The sequence below is a fragment of the Nuphar pumila genome, chromosome 11 (genome assembly GCF_984573655.1).
Source record: "Nuphar pumila chromosome 11, dmNupPumi1.hap1.1, whole genome shotgun sequence".
NCBI lineage: Eukaryota > Viridiplantae > Streptophyta > Magnoliopsida > Nymphaeales > Nymphaeaceae > Nuphar > Nuphar pumila.
The window spans coordinates 116,441,812-116,459,600 of record NC_143259.1 but is presented as its reverse complement, the minus strand read 5'-3'; positions in this window follow the sequence as shown (position 1 = coordinate 116,459,600).

The following is a 17,789-nucleotide window of genomic DNA, read 5'->3' as shown; positions in this document are numbered from 1 at the left end:
TACTCGAAAATAAGGTTGTCAACGGGTCAGGTTTGGTTCGGACCCAAGTGGAATCAGACTTGGAGCATTTTTTTGGGTATAGTATCGGGTCCGAAACTGGGTCTAATCGGGTCTACTATAAGAAAAACCATACCCGGATCCGATGAAAACTACAAGAACCAGACCCGATAAAACAATATTTTTTATCATTTTTACATTGAAAAATTACGGGTCTTAATTGAAACTTGGGTCTGGTATAAAATTTCACAAGGTTTATGTATTAATCGGACCTTTGGTTCCAGACCCGGGTGTTAATCAGGTCTTCTTATTTGTTACCATACCCGGACCCTATAAGGTTTGATCCGGGTAAACCAAACGTATTGACACCCCTACTCGAAAGGATCACATACCTAATAGGATTTACTTCATTTGGAAGGCCGACCTATTAAGTGACAGGTGTTTTTAGGAAGGTTGATCACCATAAAAAAAAGAACAAAAAATCAGCCGAAATGACAGGACGTGTAAGAGTGACAATGGGTAGGGTTTGATCCGGACCGACCCATACCAAACCCTATAGGGTTAGGGTTTGGTGATAAATAAAAAGGCCCAATTAAAATTTGGATAGAACCTGAAGGGTCCGATTAATATGTGAATCAGGGTATGGTTTGTAAAATTTTGTACTAGATCCAGGCCTGACCCAAATTTCAATTAAGATCCACAGTTTTCAATATAAAAAAGATAAAATTATTATTTTATAAGGCATGGTCCGTGTATGGTTCATGTAATCCTTATAGGATCCAGGTATTGTTTTTCTTATGGTAGGTCCGATTAGATGGGTCCGAATTCGATACCATCATCTCAAATATGATTGGGTCTAGTTTCACCAGGATCTGAACCAACCCCGATCCGTTTAAATGGACAAAATATTGGCACATTAATGTTTATAAAAAAAATCATGTTTTTATCAAGATGTGTACCAATTTATTGGAAAACAACACCTTTTTAGTTTTTATATTGGCTATAATGCACCGATCTGATTGCGGTTTAATGTGATGAGATCAGCGCGTTATTTTTTGTTTTTATTTTTACTATTTGCCAGCACATGCTAAATTAGCGCCAGTAAAAGCTAAAAGCACAATTAAACAGATCTTCACTGGCGCAAGTTCAGCCAGTGAAAATGATTTTCACTGGCGAATATAATTTGTACCAGTAAAACCTTTACTGTCAAGGCTTTTACTGGCACATGCATCTACTTGTTACGACTTTTACCGATGCAAACGTTGCGCCTGTAAAACTTGATTTTTTTTAGTAATATAAATTAAATATTTTATTCTTAAAAATATATTTATTTTTTGCCAATATTTTGGATGCAAAAATGTGAGAACGATGAATATTTTCAATTTCTCATGACAATTTGGCTGATAAAATTTTGCCATTTTAAACTTTTCCAATATGCTATAGACAAACATTTGTTGACAATCAATAGACATCTTCTTCCACAGTGGGCAGATATCATGTAAAAGGTTTGCGGTCGTGTTTGGTTCATAGCTGTTTGGGGTATATAAATGATGTGTACAGCCTGTTCTCAACCAGATCCATGAGTACCTGACCCAATTAATGTGCCCATCAACCTTTGACTGGTACGGGTTAGGTGGTTTGAATCGGTCTAATACAGACAGGTGCATCAGTTCATGCCGATTGCATGGACAAGATTATGTAGAACAGTCCTGTCTGGACACTACTGGCCGTGGGTAGTGGTGTCCTGAACCATCAATCAATATCATGAATATCAATGATTTGATGGCAAGACACCATGCCTTAGCCATGCAGATCAAGTAAAACAGTGGATTACAATGTTAATGTAAAACACCAATACCACATGACACTTGTCACGTTTGCTACTCAAAGCAGCTGCAGATCCTACAGCACAGGAAAGTTGTTGCTTTTGTGGCGTTTCCAGATCTCACAAGGTCTCATGAGATTTGGGTTCTTACACAAATGATAACTCGAATCTCACGAAGTCTCATTTGCAAAGGCTTTGCTTTTGGGGTGCTGTACACAACTCACTTTTTAGGAAGCGGATTGGGTCATACTGAACATGAGCGTTTTTGTTCATGCTGACATCGTGGCCATCCGATTTGCATTTTAAAAAGCTCAAAAGTCAACAAAACCACGTGGCATTCATCCAAAATGCAAACAGATGGCCACGATGTTGGCATGAGCAAAAACGCTCATGTTCAGCATGACCTGATCTGGTTCCCACTTTTTATGTTTGGTTGGTTTTGGAGTAATGTGGCAAATGAGGTTCACTTTCTAAATCTCATGAGATGAAACCAAATATTACTAAAATGTTTGAAAAAGTTTCAAATAGCCCCCAAACATTTCAGAGATTGCAAATGCCCACTAAAGTGTCATTATTTCGATCAAATTACCCCAATCATAAACTAGACTAACGTTGGGTTGTTCTTGGGTTAACCCAATTCATGTTTTGAAGTTATCATTTTACCTAATTACAATGATATTTGAACTGTTGACCTCCTCAACAAGTAACAAAGCACTAACCACTACACCATAAAGCTTGTTGTTATTCATTTTCAAAAGTAAATTTTTATGGTCCTCAAAACCATGTCAAGATTTTGAATATAATCCTCAAAGCCATGCCAATCAGGATTTTGAAATAACCATCTGGTCTCAGCTGCCTTTAAAACTCTCTTTCAAACAAGGATTTCAACAGCAATAAGTTGAAATAACAATATCATGATTCTATGGTTTGTAAAACTGCAGAACCTTTGTTAATCAAGGTAGTGTTACTCGATGGTAGCAGGTAGTTATCTCAGTTCATGTTCATATTTATATCATTTTTTTTCCTTCACAGGGATTGACTGAGAAGTTCAAAGAGAAATATCCACGCTATACAGGATCTGCTACTATTATCATATGAAGCCTTAATGTTGATGATCATTCCATTCATTGCATGCTAGAACCACCATAGGAGCTCTCCCCGGTTGATTTCTTTGTCTAATTATTTTTTATTTGTTCATAAGTATTGGGGAGGTTGGTTACGTAATGTAGTCATTTTCTGTGTTGTCTGGATGGTACCACATATCCATGTCACATACCTGTTGGTTTCTTTGTCTAATACTATAGATTGTTTCAAAAAAGATCTGTCCCACCCAGTGAATGCACGTTCTTTGATCCCCCTTTAAACATGACCTTATTTTTTTAGTCAATGTTAAAAATACAGGACCTTGGAAGCTGGCTTGAGGGAGCACTTCTTCCAGAGCTAGGCAACTTAACTAAAATAAAGAGATTGTATTTCATGTTATGTTACATAATTGACCCAGTCAAACTGAGAAATATGTGCTCAACCATAGATGAAACTCATGATAGGACTCATCTACTCCATTTGGAGGATAGTTTTCCTACTCTCTCTCTACGTTGGAATATCTCTCAGGTGTAAAAAAGGATGTGTATGAGTGTAACCGAAGCAGGTTATATGTCCCCCCCCCCCTCCCGCACGTGTGTCTTCGGGGGTCCGAATGAATGCCACGTATGTAAGCACATGGGGCTCATATTCCCATGTATGTCAGCATCAGTTAGCATCAGAGTCCGATGCGGTTGCAAAGATTTAAGTACCCTTTTTTGCCATTCCCGCTATAAAATGATGGTTCGAGAAAAGGACAAAAATATCCTCTATTTATAAAAGGGAGGATGATCTTAACTCTTTAAAGTCCAAACATTCTATTTTTATCCTAAGCAGTAAACTCCTCTGCTATAACAGGAGCTCCTCACAATATTTTGCCCTAAACATTTTGGATCACCCTTTGACAACGCACCATCTGCTCTAACAAGAGCTCCCTTTGACGATGCACTTTTTGTCGTTGTCTGTTGTCGTTGGAGCACCTTTTTCGCCGTCTGCTGTCATCGGAGCACCCTTTGCCGTCGTCTGCTGCCGTCGGAGCACCCTTTTGTCATCGTCTATTGTTGCCGGAGCACCCTTTGTCGTGGTCTCCTCGTGAGAAATAGTTAAACTACCAGAGGAATCAACATTCTGTCTATTGTTCATCATCATACCAGGGTGCAAGTGTCAAACTAAGTAGATAGAGAATGACGATTTACAACAGAGATAATGGTGGCAGCGTCAAACTTAGTAGACAGAGAGCAACAATTTACAACAAAGATCAGATCAGAGAGTAGCGATTTATAGTAGAAATCAAATCAGAGAATAATGATTTATAATAGAAATCGAATCAGAGAGTAGTGATTTATAGTAGAAATCAGATCAGAGAGTAGCGATTTACAATAGAAATCAGATCTGAAAGTAGCGATTTACAGTAGAAATCAGATCATAGAGTAGCAATTTACAGTAGAAATCAGATCAGAGAGTAGCAATTTACAGTAGAAATCAGTTCAGAGAGTAGCGATTTATAATAGAAATCAAATCAGAGAGTAGCGATTTACAGTAAATCTGTAATAACTACGAAAAATAGGAAGATTTGGGTCTTGGATCCCTTCACTGAATCCAAATGGAGTAGGCAATAAGGTACGAACTATATGAGTTGGGTCGAATTCACCATGGACCCAAATGAATCCACTTAAGGATTTGCCCAAGTGGTGTCATTTTGAACCCACGTCATGGAGGGTCTGCCGGTTTGAATGGGTTCATAACCTATTACAGACCCGGATCCACTTTAGAGTAGATCCGGTACTGTGCGTTATCGGGTTTGGACCCAGACCCGTTTTCCTTTTTATTTAAAACTCGAGCATCAGAATCGTGCCTAGGGCACGATTCTTGCCTAAGGGTGCATATAGCAAGATCGGAGGAGGGGAGGGATTACAGAAGGTAACCGACTCTCCCGGTTCATCGGAGACAGGGGGTCGCCGCTATAAAAGAGGTAGGTGGAGAAGGGTGTGCTCTCCCGCATCTCTCCTTTCATATTCTTTTTTCGCCTCTCGCCTCTCATCCATCTTTTCTTTACAGCATCAGAGTTTGCAGCAAGAAGCACGGTCTTGGAGGCACCTGAGATCGGTCGTCAGCCTCTTTTTTCTCTATTTGTCGCCGGAAAAAGGTAGGATTCTGTCTCTGATTTTGTTGGGTGTGGACTGAATCGGGTTGGGGTTGGGTCGGTCAAGGGAAACCCCGATTATTATCACATGTACGAGCTTTTCAATCTGTTCTTGGTTGTCAGAAAATCCAACGCCGTGGCTTGGGGTTACCGGTAAGGGTAACAATAGTCTTGGGAGGGGAAGATGTTTTCTTGCCTAACCCTAAACCAGAATTCCCCAAATCAAATCGATTTGGGGGTTTTCTTGATCAACCCTAACACGGCAATACCTAATCCCATCGATTTGGGGTTTTTGTTGTAGTATCAGGTAAAACTTGATGAGGGGTGCTGATTCTTGTTTAATTTTCTTGGTGCGATAAAAAAAAAGGGGGGTTGGGATTTCTGAGTGGATGATTCCCAAAATGATCCCACTAGGGGTCTGGCTGGCCAAGCCCTAAATCTTCAAATCATAACGTTTTGGGCGTTTGGTTTGATCTTATTCACTTTCTTGATAGGATTTGCTTTCTTTTTCTCGGTCAGATTGATTTTTCGTGCTCATAGTTGATTTTGTGATGAATAGCATTTCTTGATCGTGCATATGGTTTTAATCTGTAATTGTTTAAGTTGCATTGTTCATCTAACTTCAAATGATAACCAAGCGGTAATGATAAGCCACTGTATACGTTTTTCCTTTCGGTTCATCTATTGTTCTTGATAATCCAAAAGTAACGATAGCTTCAAACTTCGAAAGGGTTGTATAAAATATATATATATATATATATATATATATATATATATATATATATATATATATATATATAAACTTCTCCAGCACCCTTTCTTGATTGACTAGTTGTATGGGCATCATGTTAACATAGACTGTTTGATACTGTCCGACATTTTTGTACTATACACGATTGTATCGAATCTTTTATTTTGGATTTGCTGAAGATGTTGATTTCCTGTTAACATGCAAGGGTAGCTTCATAATGAGTTTCTTTTCCTATTCTTTAGTAGCTAATTCTGTCAGTTTATTTTAGCCGTATGTAGTGAATTATGTCAGTCCATGAGTGACCTGAATATTGGTACATTTGAAGCCATTATCACATCTCATCTTAAATTGTTTATGGCTGATTATTAAATCTGGCTGAAGAAGTAACCCTTACCAAATGTTCTATCTGTTTTCTTTAAAAATTTGTTCGATAAGCTATTGCACCCCTATGTATGAAATGTTATATTTCTGAACTAATTCAGTGTTCAACTGAATTCTATATTGAACAAGTGTCAGCACAAAGTAGTTTACCACAAAATTTCAGAGTAGCTTAATTGTTATTTTTTTTAAAAAGATATCTAGCTGGAAACAAATTGGTTAGAAAAAACTCTCAAGGTACATGGTACTTCTGTTAACAGAGCAATTGGGTCATACTTATCAGATAGATACATATGATGGGTACTCATGTTTAGTATATGGTGAACAATGAACATATCACATGACAAGCAAATTGGGATGCAATGTTTGAGTGCGTGAGTGTATTATTAAGAAGGAGGTTTAATGTTATGACAGTGATTAGAAGTTGTGGAAATGTTCTAAACTTCGGGAAAATAACTAAATTAATGAAACCCAATTACTCAGTTGAGACTTACATTGGAGAGGGTGGGTGGTACAAGACTTCGAGGGCTTGTGTTTGGTGTCGAGCGTGAAGCGGCTCATGGGTCTCCGTCCTCGGAGTTAGGGACCAAGACTACCTATGTGTCCTAGGTGGTAGTTTTACGTCTTCTGCAGAAGTTAAGAATGCATCCTGTTTTGAGTTGAGCCTTTGAGAGATTCTCTCGGCTATTGGTCGCTCCCTTGGGGATTCAGTCTTCGTTAGAATGTTCGGGTTAATAAATTACCTGGAATAATATACCCCCGAACGTTCTCTTCTGAGAAGGTCACCTGTGTCGTGTGTACCAACGAGATAAGATAATTAAACATCATTTAGAAGTGTTAGGTGTCACAACTAGTGGAGACACTAGAGAGATATATGTAAGTTGTATGTCAGAGGCTTTATATTATCAACTTGTATATTAGTAAAATTCTTAACTTGGTAGATACGAGGTAATTAAACTATTATCTGAAAGTGTACATGTTATTACATTGACTGTGGTACACCTCACCTGCTTATTAATGTTGCATATTTGTTATTGTTAAATAATTGCTCACCTGCTCATGTTCAATACACTAAAGCTCAACCATGACACTCATACCACACACTCGACTCACGATATACTTGGTCTATCAATACAGAATTCCTGCTTAGACGTGGTAGTCTAATTCTTATTTTATTTTAACATTCTCTGGTCCTGAGTAGTCACCACAAGCGGTTACAGGAGAGGTTTCGATATTTGTTTGATCTACTGGTTCCCTGACCAACTTGTAACTGATATGCCATCATGGTTTCGTTCTTTGTAAATGTACTTTCGTAAAGTTTCATGAACTAAAGTGAAATAAAGGATGTGTGGATTGTTTGAAGATCTTTTTACCTGTATCACTCCATTCACTTAACCATGATTTATAAAAGGATTCTGCTGTATATAAAAAAAAAATCCTGGTGTTTTTGGGTTAAGTTTTTGGGGCGTTACAATTATGGTATCAGAGCTGGTAACAGTACATCAAGCATCGCGGTTGAACCACTCCCTGCAAGCGTTTTGTGAGTATATATATATATATATATATATATATATATATATATATATATATATATATATATATATATATATTTGAGCTAGTATTGTGGGCATGATGCTAAGTAGTGTAGCCTGATGAGTACAACTCTGGTAAAGATTGACATATACTGTTACTTTTGCTAGATTTCTGAAAGATGTATCGCCGAAACCAAAACTGTTCTAGCGCGCCCGACAAATGGCAAGAACAAAGGGATTTTATGATGGATACTCTTAACAACTTAGCGCAGACCTTGGATGCGCAAGTGCGGGTCCAGACAGAGATGGTAGCTACTACGAGTGCACGTCATGACCCAGAAGTCGTGACATATGAGAAGTTCTTGAAGCTAAATCCGCCATCCTTCTCTGAGGAAGCCGATCCTGAATGTGTCGACAGTTGGATTGCCGAGATCGAGAGAGCCTTTAGAGTTCTGCTTGTTCCAGATGACAGACAAACTGATTTTGGTACATATCGATTGATCGGGGATGCACAGAAATGGTGGGATACGGCTGCACAATTCAGTTCACAGAAATGGAGATTATACCTTGGGAAGGATTTCAGAAAGTCTTTCTAAAAACCTACTTTCCACAACATGCTCGCGATAGGAAGCAGCAGGAGTTCCTGGAACTGACTCAGGGCAATATGAGTCTTGTAGAGTATACTACTCATTTTCGCAGTTTGGAGCGATATTACTCGAACCTGTTCGGAAATGACAAAGCACAGGCAACTAAGTACGTCTGTGGTCTTAAAGATGGGCTGCGAGTAAAAGTAATGACTAGCATGCCATCCACTTTTGCCTCGGCCATCGAAGCAGCCACGACCTTGAACGAGGAACGGGAGCGATCTTGAAAGGATCAGGGTGGCATGTCAGGAAAAAGAGAAGTTTTCACACAGCAGCAAACTGGTTGCAAGAAATATCAGTCACCACAAAAGAAGCAGCATATCTCGGGTGGAGATCGTCCTCCACAACATCAGGAACAAAACAAGGCATGTTTCAAATGCAACCGGCCTCATAATGGGCAACCTTATCCTCGGGACACCGGCGCATGTTTATACTGTGGCAAAATGGGCCACTATATTCGGCAGTGTTGTAAGAAGACCGCTGACATGCAGAAGAGACAAGTTGGGGCTGCACCGCAACAACCTTCACCATCACAACCTACTCCTCCATCGAATGTGCAAAAGCGGGTACCAGGATGGGTTTACGCTACTATTGCAAAATAACTCAATAACACGAAATTGGTGCAAGGTACAGTAATGGTCGGTGGTCATGCTGCACTAGTATTGTTTGATTGTGGTGCCACACATTCATTCATCTCTATTGAGTTTGCAAAACATTTAGGTGCACATACTGAAACTCTAAAATATGCTTTGGATGTGTACAACCCTATAGGATATAACTCCATATGCATAAATTTCATTCCTGAGGTAGCTATTGTGTTAGAAGGACAAACCTTTAATGTTGACTTATTCATTCTCGATATGACAAAGTTTGATGTTATACTGGGAATGGACTGGTTATTTGAGCATTATGCTGAGATTTTATGTCGCCAAGGGAAGGTAATTTTGAACAGACCAGGGCATCCAAAAGTTGAGTTCCGACTCTTCCGACGGGTGGCAACCTCCAAAACTATATCAGTATTAAAGGTTCAAAAATATTTAAGGCAAGAATGCAGAGCATTTTTGGTGAATATACTTTCCTATGAATCAAAATCCATTCCTTTAGAAGAACTTGAAGTGGTACGAGAATTTCCAGATGTATTTTCGGATGAATTGTCGGGATTACCTCCACGACGTGAGGTAGATTTTTAAATTGAGTTGGTGCCTGGGACTGCACCCATTTCGAAAGCACCATATCGCATGGCTCCGACAGAGTTAGAGGAACTGAAGAAGCAACTCCAAGAATTAATGGAACATGGTTTTATCTGACCAAGTGTATCACCCTAGGGGCGCCAGTTCTTTTCGTGAAAAAGAAAGATGGTTCCATGAGATTTTGTATAGACTATCGTTTGTTGAACCAAGCTACAATTAAAAACAAATATTCACTACCACGTATCGAGGATTTGTTCGATCAATTGCAGAAAGCTAAGGTATTTTCTAAGATCGACCTCTGATCCGGATATCATCAACTGCGGATTAGGAGTGAAGATATTCCAAAGACAACTTTTCGGACTAGGTATGGTCACTACGAATTTGTAGTAATGCCTTTTGGACTTACAAATGCTCCTGCGACATTTATGGAGATGATGAATAAGCTATTTCGCGCTTATCTGGATACTTTTGTGATCGTCTTTATTGATGACATTCTCATATATTCGGAGACTACAGAGCAACACAAAGATCATCTTAGAATAGTGTTGGAGACTCTCAGAAAACATCAATTGTTTGCGAAATTTTCCAAATGCGAATTTTGGCTTGAGAAGGTCATGTTTTTAGGTCATGTTTGTTACGACAATGAAGCCATACATGATACTTCAAGTACAAGGTTTTGATGATGAGCAAGTGGAATCAACTGCATTTCAGCTAAGGCTATGAAGAAATTGAAGAATTCAGTGAAGAATCTTTGAAGACTAGTGTGCAAATGTTTATTTCATTAAAAGTCTTAGATTCTTGTAAGAGCCTTACTTAGAGTGCATATTTAGGTTGCATTTCACCTTAAAAGTCTTTAGAAAAACTTTTCTAAAAAGAACCCTCATGAAAATCTTTTTAGAAAACTCTTTTCTTAAATTTTCATGTTTATTAGTCGACCAATAGTCTTACCAGTCGACTAATCCTTTCGCGCCATATTTTCTAAGAAGTCTTTTTTGTCAAATTAGCCGACCGAAGGTTTTATCAGTCGACTGGACAGAATGTCTGCTTTCTGGAAAATTAGCAACAGTCGACTAATGGTTTTATCAGTCGACTGAACAAAACATGTATTTTCTGAAAATTTAGCAGCAGTCAACTAATGCTTTTTATCAGTCGACTGAACAGAATATTTGTTTTTCAGAAGATTTTAGCAGCAGTCGACTAAAAGGTTTTTCAGTCTACTGATGATATTATCAGTCGACTAACTTTTCTCAAGTCGACTAAGTTTCAAAAGTTAAATTTTCAAACGGCTCGATTAACAGATCAGTCGACCGACGATAAATATCAGTCTACTAATAACTAACTATTAGTCGACTAACTGATGTTTCAGTCGACTAATTTTGCCGTTTTTTTGAAACTTCAAAAAGGCGTGTCTTTTCATTTTTCAAACGTTCTGATCGTTCGAAATGGACAGTTTTGACACCCTTTCATACTCTCAACGTGTGGAAAACTTTAGCTATAAATATGAGTGCATTCTACACTAAAAACAATCAAATTCAATAGAATTATATTGAATTACTTCTTGCTTTTCACTCCTATTCATTCAAGTATTTGTTTTCTCACTCACGTGATATTTTCACTTCAGTTTTTCACTCAAATCACTTTGAGAGATAGTGAATTCGTGAGTAGAGTGTTTCAACAACCTCAAAAGCCAATTGCATCTCATTTGCATTCAAAATGAAGGCTCATAGGTTGTATTGTAAGTTGTTATTTCTTTTCTGTAAAAAGGACTCCTTGGTTTAAAGGAGTTATTTGCTTTCAGTAGGGTTGTTACTGAAAGTGGGACCAGTTATGGTCTGTGTGATCTTGTAGTTTACAAGGTTGATAGTGGATAATCTCAAGCGGGTTTTGCTTGGGGACTGGATGTAGGTCGGGTTAGACCGAACCAGGATAAAATCTTGTGTTCTTTGTGTGTTTGCTTTGAGATTTGCAAAATCATTCTATATTCCGCAGAAAATTTTAAAAGCACTATTCACCCCCCCTCTAGTGCTCATTGCCTCGATCCTAGTGCACTTTCAATATTATATCCCGTGATGGCGTATCGGTGGACCCGATGAAGGTTGAGACTGTATTGAGTTGGAGTCAACCAAAGAATGTCAGTGATATTAGAAGTTTTCTTGGTCTGGCTGGTTACTATAGAAGATTCATTCAGGATTTTTCACGGATTGCCATGCCCATGACCAAGTTACTAAGGAAAGGAATTAAATTTGAATGGACAGATGAATGTGAGGAGAGTTTCCAGATACTAAAGAAAAAACTTACAACTGCTCCCGTATTAGTTTTACCAACAGGCCATGGTGGTTTTGTAGTCTACTCTGATGCGTCAGGAACATGATTGGGATGCGTTCTGATGTAGAATGAGAAGGTAATAGCTTACGCCTCTCGCCAACTTAAGAACCACGAGCGTAATTATCCAACTCATGATCTTGAGTTAGCAGCCGTGGTTTTTGCCTTAAAGATGTGACGACATTACTTGTACGGGGAGACGTTTGAAGTATTCACAGATCATAAAAGTCTTAAATATCTCTTTTCTCAAAAAGAGTTAAACATACGACAACGACGATGGTTGAAATTTATAAAAGATTATGATTTTTCAATTTCCTATCATCCTGGAAGAGCAAATGTTGTAGTTGACTCTCTAAGTCGTAAAAACGAGGGTACATTGTCCAGTTTAGTGAGTAAATGATGGAATTTAATGGAAGCATTTATTGACTGGAAGTCATGTGAAGACGACAAAAGAAACATCAGATTATCAAATCTAGTGGTTCTTCCTGAGATCCTTATTAGAATTATTGATGGTCAAAAGGAGGATCCACAATACGAGAAGTTTAGAATATTGGCTCAACAAGGAAACTCACATTTTACCCTGAAAGAGGATGGAAGTATCTGGATGCAAAAGTGACTTTGGGTTCCTAGCAATCCCGAGTTGAAAGGAAAACTGTTAGAAGAAGCACATAAAACCAAGTACACCATACACCCAGGGAGTACGAAAATGTTTAAAGATTTACAAAGAGGGTATTGGTGGAATGGTATGAAATGCGAGGTTGCAAGTTATGTCTCAAAGTGTCTGACTTGTCAGCAGGTCAAGATGGAACATCAAAAACCTGGAGGAATGATACAGCAACTGGAGATTCCTCAGTGAAAGTGGGAAGAGATCACTATGGATTTTGTGGTGGGTTTGCCCAAAACACGAAGACAACATGATGCTATTTGGGTAATAGTGAACCGACTTACAAAATCAGCTCATTTCCTACCCATAAGGATCGCCCAATCTCTAGAGAGTCTAGCAGATATATATATTCGAGAGGTTGTTCGGTTACATGGGGTACCAATATCAATAATATCGGATCAAGACCCAAGGTTTACTTCCCGGTTTTGGAGTCAGTTACAACAGGCATTGGGTACCAAGCTGAAGCTGAGTACGACCTTTCATCCCCAAACTGATGGTCAATCAGAAAGAACTATTCAAACACTCAAAGACATGTTGCGAACATGTATGCTGGATTGGAAGGGCAAATGAGATAAGCATGTGGTTTTGGCTGAGTATGCTTACAATAACAGTTACCATGCAAGTATTGGTATGGCTCCTTTTGAAGCTTTGTATGGAAAACCTTGTAGATCACCGATTTATTGGGATGCAGTGGGTGAACGTTCTTTAGAACCATCAATCATAATACAACATTATACTCAGCAGGTCAAAATGATTCGAGATAGATTAACATCCGCTCAGAGTCATCAAAAGAGTTATGCTGATCGGAGGCGTCAAGAACTTACTTTTGGTGTGAGAGATCGAGTTTTTGTGAAAATATCGCCCACAAAAAGTGTGTTTCGCTTTGGTAAGAAGGGGAAATTCAGTCCGAGATATGTGGGACCCTTCGAGATTCTGGAACGGATTGGAGAAACAACATATCGAGTCGCTTTACCCCCCCCAGTATGCGCAAATACATAATGTGTTTCACATTTCGATGTTGCGAAAATATCTACATGATCCGTCTCATGTCATTCAGTATGAGGATGTGAATATAAAGGAAGACCTGACGATGGACGAAAAGCCGGTGGAAATACTGAAAAGAAGCGAGCGAGCCTTATGATCTAAAGTCATTCCTTTCGTCAAGGTGAGGTGGCAACATCATGGTATAGAGGAAAGCAAGTGGGAGCCTGAAGCTAGTATGAGGGAGAAGTATCCCAATCTATTCGACTAAAGTTTTATTTTTTTCAGGTAAATTTCGGGGACGATTTTTTTTTAGGGGGTGAGGATGTAATAACTACAAAAAATAGGGAGATTTGGGTCTTGGATCCCTTCACTGGATCCAAATGGAGTAGGCAATAAGGTACAAACTATATGAGTTGGGTCGAATTCACCATGGACCCAAATGGATCCACTTAAGGATTTGCCCAAGTGGTGTCATTTTGAACCCACGTCATGGAGGGTCTGCCGGTTTGAATGGGTTCATAACCTATTACAGACCCGGATCCACTTTAGAGTAGATCCAGTACTATGGGTTATCGGGTTCAGACCCGAACCCCGACCCGTTTTCCTTTTTATTTAAAACTCGAGCATCAGAATCGTGCGTAGGGCACGATTCTTGCCTAAGGGTGCAGATAGCAAGATCGGAGGAGGGGAGGGATTACAGGAGGTAACCAACTCTCCCGGTTCATCGGAGACAGGGGGTCGCCACTATAAAAGAGGTAGGTGGAGAAGGGTGTGCTCTCGCACATCTCTCCTTTCATATCCCTTTTTCCGCCTTTCGCCTCTCATCCCTCCTTTCTTTACAGCATCAGAGTTTGCAGCAAGAAGCACGGTCTTGGAGGCACCTGAGATCGGTCGTCAGCCTCTTTCTTCTCCATTTGTCGCCGGAAAAAGGTAGAATTTTGTCTTTGATTTTGTTGGGTGTGGACTGAATCGGGTTGGGGTTGGGTCGGTCAAGGGAAACCCCGATTAATATCGCATGTACGAGCTTTTCAATCTGTTCTTGGTTGTCGAAAAATCCAACACTGTGGCTTGGGGTTACCGGTAAGGGTAACGATAGTCTTGGGAGGGGAAGATGTTTTCTTGCCTAACCCTAAACCAGAAATCCCCAAATCAAATCGATTTGGGGGTTTTCTTGATCAACCCTAACACGGAAATACCTAATCCCATCGATTTGGGGTTTTTGTTGTAGTATCAGGTAAAACTTGATGAGGGGTGCCGATTCTTGTTTAATTTTTTCTGTGCGATAAAAAAAAAGGGGTTGGATGATTCCCAAAATGATCCCACTAGGGGTCTGGCTGGCCAAGTCCTAAATCTTCAAATCATAACGTTTTGGGCGTTTGGTTTGATCCTATTCACTTTCTTGATAGGATTTGCTTTCTTTTCTCGGTCAGATTGATTTTTCTTGCTCATAGTTGATTTTGTGATGAATAGCATTTCTTGATCATGCATCCGATTTTAATCTGTAATTATTTAAGTTTCATTGTTCATCTAACTTCAAATGATAACCAAGCGGTAATGATAAGCCACTGTATACGTTTTTCCTTTCGGTTCATCTATTGTTCTTGATAATCCAAAAGTAACGATAGCTTCAAACTTCGAAAGGGTTGTATAATATATATATATATATATATATATATATATATATATATATATATATATATATATATATATATATATATATATATATAATATAAATTTCTCCAGCACCCTTTCTTGATTGACTAGTTGTATGGGCATCATGTTAACACATACTGTTTGATACTGTCCGGCATTTTTGTACTATGCACGATTGTATCGAATCTTTTATTTTGGATTTGCTGAAGATGTTGATTTCCTGTTAACATGCAAGGGTAGCTTCATAATGAGTTTCTTTTCCTATCCATTAGTGGCTAATTCCGTTAGTTTATCTTAGCCGTATGTAGTGAATTATGTCAGTCCATGAGTGACCTGAATACTGGTACATTTGGAGCCATTATCACACCTCATCTTAAATTGTTTTTGACTGATTATTAAATCTGGCTGAAGATGTAACCCTTACCAAATGTGCTATCTGTTTTCTTTAAAAATTTGTTCGATAAGCTATTGCACCCCTATGTATGAAATGTTATATTTCTGAACTAATTCAGTGTTCAACTGAATTCTATATTGAACAAGTGTCAGCACAAAGTAGTTTACCACAAAATTTCAGAGTAGCTTAATTGCTATTTTTTTTAAAAAGATATCTAGCTGGAAACAAATTGGTTAGAAAAAACTCTCAAGGTACATGATACTTCTGTTAACAGAGCAATTGGGTCATACTTATCAGATAGATACATATGATGGGTACTCATGTTTAGTATATGGTGAACAATGAACATATCACATGACAAGCAAATTGGGACACAATGTTTAAGTGCGTGAGTGTATTATTAAGAAGGGGGTTTAATGTTATGGCGATGATTAGAAGTTGTGAAAATGTTTTAAACTTCGAGAAAATAACTAAATTAATGAAACCCAATTACTCAGTTGAGACCTACCGTAGAGAGGGTGGGTGGTACAAGACTTCGAGGGCTTGTGTTTGGTGTCGAGCGTGAAGCGGCTCATGGGTCTCCGTCCTCGGAGTTAGGGACCAAGACTACCTATGTGTCCTAGGTGGTAGTTTTACGTCTTCTGCAGAAGTTAAGGATGCATCCTGTTTTGAGTTGAGCCTTTGGAAGATTCTCTCGGCTATTGGTCGCTCCCTTGGGGATTCAGTCTTCGTTAGAATGTTCGGGTTAATAAATTACCTGGAATAATATACCCCCGAACGTTCTCTTCTGAGATGGTCACCTGTGTCGTGTGTACCCACGGGATAAGATAATTAAACATCATTTAGAAGAGTTAGATGTCAGAACCAGTGGAGACACTAGAGAGATATATGTAAGTTGTATGTCAGATGCTTTATATTATCAACTTGTAAATTAGTAAAATTCTTAACTTGGTGGATACAAGGTAATTAAATTGTTATCTGAAAGTGTACATGTTATTACATTAACTGTGGCATACCTCACCTGTTTATTAATGTTGCATATTTGTTATTGTTAAATAACTACTCACCTGCTCATGTTCAATACACTAAAGCTCAACCATGATACTCATACCACACACTCGACTCACGATATACTTGCTCTATCAGTACAGAATTCTTGCTTAGACGTGGTAGTCTAATTCCTATTTTATTTTAACATTCTCAGGTCCTGAGTAGTCACCACAAGCGGTTACAGAAGAGGTTTCGATATCTGTTTGATCTACTGGTTCCCTGACCAACTTATAACTGATATGCCATCATGGCTTCATTTTTTGTAAATGTACTTTTGTAAAGTTTCATGAACTAAAGTGAAATAAAGGATGTGTGGATTGTTTGAAGATCTTTTTACCTGTATCACTCCATTCACTTAACCGTGAGTTATAAAAGGATTCCACTGTATAAAAAAAAATTCCCGTGTTTCTGGGTTAACTTTTTGGGGCGTTACAAAATCGCTACTCTCTGATCTGATTTCTACTGTAAATCGCTAATCTCTGAACTGATTTCTACTGTAAATTGCTACTCTCTGATCCAATTTCTACTATAAAACGCTACTCTTTGATCCGATTTCTACTGTAAATTGCTACTCTCTGATATGATTTCTAGTGTAAATCGCTACTCTCTGATCTGATTTCTAGTGTAAATCACTACTCTCTGATCCAATTTCTATTTTAAATCATTGCTCTCTGATATGATTTCTACTGTAAATCGCTACTCTCCAATCTGATTTTTACTGTAAATCGCTACTCTCTGATTTGATCTCTGTTGTAAATCGTTGCTCTTTGTTTACTCAGTTCGACGCTGCTACCGTTATCTCTGTTGTAAGTTGCTATTCTCAATCTACTTAGTTTGATGCTTACACCCTGGTATCATAATGAACAATAGAAAGAATGCCGATTCTTCTGGTAGTTCAACTATTTCTCACGAGCAGACGATGGCAAAGCGTGCTCTGGTGGCAATAGATGACGACAAAGGGTGCTTCGGCGGCAACAGACGATGACAAATAGTGCATCATCAAAGGGAGCTCTTATTACAGTAGATGGTGTGTTGTCAAAGGGATCCATATGGTTTATCGTTGAGTTCATTTTCTGTTGCAAAGCGATTCTATGTGCAGCTGAGGATACATCCTCTCCAAGCAAATGAGCTCATTAGTAATGGCAACCCACTGCACCATTTTCCTTGGACTGAGGCTGATTC